Source organism: Zingiber officinale, chromosome 5B (assembly GCF_018446385.1).
Source record: "Zingiber officinale cultivar Zhangliang chromosome 5B, Zo_v1.1, whole genome shotgun sequence".
NCBI lineage: Eukaryota > Viridiplantae > Streptophyta > Magnoliopsida > Zingiberales > Zingiberaceae > Zingiber > Zingiber officinale.
This window is the reverse complement of record NC_055995.1, coordinates 27228405-27231493: the sequence shown is the minus strand read 5'-3', so window position 1 is coordinate 27231493 and position 3089 is coordinate 27228405. Positions and strand designations below refer to the sequence as shown.

The following is a 3089-nucleotide window of genomic DNA, read 5'->3' as shown; positions in this document are numbered from 1 at the left end:
CACTGGATTTATATTTGGCTTCCCTGGAAATGTTCCCTGTGCTCTTGAGATGGACTGGGCTATCTGGGCTATCTGGCTGTCTTGCATCTTTTGATGTTTCTCAGAATTTTCCATTCTTTGAGTTAACTGCTTGATCTCATTCTTCATCTCTTTTTGCTCTAAGAGAGCTTCTTCAAGCATCTTTTCAATTCTGGACAATTGTGAAGGTTGCTGTTGAAAAGCCTGTTGTCCAGATGAGTAGCCCTGCTGCCCAGATGAGTAGCTCTGTTGTCCAGGTTGATAGCTTTGTTTTGCTGATCCTTGTTTTTGATTGTTCCGGTATGAGAATTTTGGGTGATTCCTCCAACCTGGATTGTATGTGTTGGAGTATGGATTGTTTTGACTTTGGTTATAGCTGACTATCATATCACACTGCTCAAGTTGATTTATCTGTTCTTGTATTGGCCCTAGGGGCCAAGTATCTTGAGCATGATTCGTACTTTCGTAAATTTCGTAAACACAAACTATCGCATTGGTCGTGTGGTTGTTGTTTCCCATGGCCTCAAACTTCTTAGTCAGAGCGTCTAGCTTTGTAGACATGAGAGTGACTGCATCTACGTCGGATTTTCCTGACGCTTTTATTGGATTCCCTGAGAAAGAACCACCAGATCTTTTTGATGCCCACTGATGGTGATTCTGTGCCACATTCTCTATGATCTCTTTAGCTTCATCAAGGCTCTTGTTCATCAGTGCTCCTCCTGTTGCAGAATCGAGGGATACCTTCGTGTGATAGTTGATTTCATTGTAAAAGGTGTGTAGAACCAACCATTTCTCAAGGCCATGATGGGGGCACTGTCTCAGCATACTTTTGAACCTGTCCCATGCTTCAAATAATGATTCTGAGTCTATCTATTTGAAGCTTGCAATCAAATTCCTCATATTAGCAGTTTTACTTGGTGGATAGAATTTGTCTAGGAATTTCTTCTCACACTGCTCCCAGGATGTAATGCTATTTGCTGGAAGGGAATTTAGCCACTGCTTGTCTCTATCTTTCAAGGAGAATCTGAAGAGCACTAACCATACTGATTCTGGAGGGACTCTGTTCACTTTCATGGTACCACAGATCTCGTAGAAAAGCTCTAAGTGGTGGTTTGGATCATCGTGCAGTCCTCCTCCAAATTGATTCTGCTGAACCATGTGAATTACTGCAGGCTTGATTTCAAAATTGTTAGCTTCGATTGGCAGTCGAGTGATGCTAGACCGAACCCCTCATGCATAAGGTGCTGCATAATCCTTCAACAATTTATCAGCCATATCTGAAGATTCTTGTACTGCTTGAAATGCTTTTTGAAGGTTTCTTCTTCTCAAGAAGGTCCTATCGATCTCTGGATCGAACGGTAGAAGTTGTCCTGAAAGATTAGCTCTTCGCATGCAAAAAAAAAAAATGAAATATAGTAAAGAAGAAGAGATGAAATAATATTATTTTTGGCGTTTTAATAAAATTACAGAAGGAAAAGAAAAACAAGAATAAAATTATTTATCTCTAAATGCAAAATATTAGAAAAAGGAAAGATAAAGGAAAAGAAAGCAAAGTCTAGTCTAATCTAATATGATTATCACTAATGTTATAGACGCAGTCCTCGGTAATGGCGCCAAAAACTTGTTACGATTCTGTAACTGCACGGATTCATCATCAGTAATAAAGATTATCGATCCCACGAGAACTGGTTATAAGCACTAGTGATGGCACACTTAGGATTAGCTACACTATCGATGATTGTAAGTAATCTAAGAAAAGAGATTGGGAAGCGGAAACGAGAACTAGCAACAAGAAGCAATTAACTTGGTTTATGAAGAGTTCTAGGAGTTCGGTTTTATTGTGGTGGTATTTATGTATCACATACTATCCTATACTCATTGTCCATTAGCATGCATTCACCGGAAGCTAAAGTAACTATCCTTAAGCACCAAACAAAGACGATCTCTATGAAATCCTGTTACGGTTAACCCCTGTCACTAGGACGCCTCGGTAGATCACAAGGACACAACTCTAATTGATGTTATCAAGGATAGAATTAAGGAGCTTAGTTTGGTCTCTTACTTCCTTGTGGAGGAGTCGCCTCTCCTTTCAAGGAAGTACCCTAGATGTCCATGAACGGGTTACCCCTGTCACTAGGGCCCCTCGGGTGTACAATCTAAGATATTCCCTCTACGAGGTTGGCAATTCCTACACAATCAATCAACACGATATAGAGATCGAGTAGTCGAAACAAAGCAAGCGAAATCATCCAATGAATATAAGCATAATACGAGTCTTACATCAAAATCAATCCACAATTACTCCCTCATCCTAGAACAAGGACTCTACTTCATAGACGTGGGAGAAAACCCCAAAGACATGGTGTATTTAAACATACATTTCTCAAACACGAAGAGAGAAAGAAGAAGTATGCTTATCCAACGATGACGAGTGATCTTCGGATCCAATCCTTTACTTCTGGAGTTGATGTGGTGATGAAAGATTGCTGGACCGATGTCCTAGATGGTGTGGAACAACACCAAAGTGATTCTCCTCTTGATGGCTCGCTTCCCGGCTCTCCCCCCTTGAGGAAAAGGGTTAAAACCCTTTTATAGGCTAGGGCGCGACTGCGGTGGCACTACCGTGTAAGGATGGCACGGGTGTGCCCTTCTTTGACTCTGGTTGCGCTGTACGGCCATGCCAATTAGCACGGCTGTGTGAACTCCGGGCTCGGCTCCTAGGACACAGTCGTGCAGGGTTGCACGGTCGTGTGCTGCATGGTTGCGGTCATGGGAGGGCACGGCCGTGCAGGGTTGCACGGTCGTTCCTTGCTTGGTTGCTGGTTGTGAGGCACGACCGTGCAGGGTTGCACGGTCGTGCTCTGATCCCTCTCTGGATTGGCCACACGGCCATGCATGGTTGCACGGCCATGCTCTCTGCTTTGTTTCAGTGCACTGACATTCACCATTTTCGCTCCAAAAGTTATCCCTGTCAACATAAAACCAAATAAAGAGCAGATATCCGAAAAAAAGAGTATATATGATGAATACATGATAAAAGAGGCGATCATGCAAGGAATAAATACGTATAA

General features: G+C 42.4%; 1 non-coding gene across 1 annotated transcript; it reads left to right on the top strand.

Annotated features, from left to right (window-relative positions):
• Positions 1-814: 814 nt before the first annotated feature.
• Positions 815-921, top strand: LOC121988108. Its single transcript, XR_006113868.1, has one exon. It is a non-coding gene; the product is annotated as a small nucleolar RNA R71 (small nucleolar RNA).
• Positions 922-3089: the final 2168 nt, after the last annotated feature.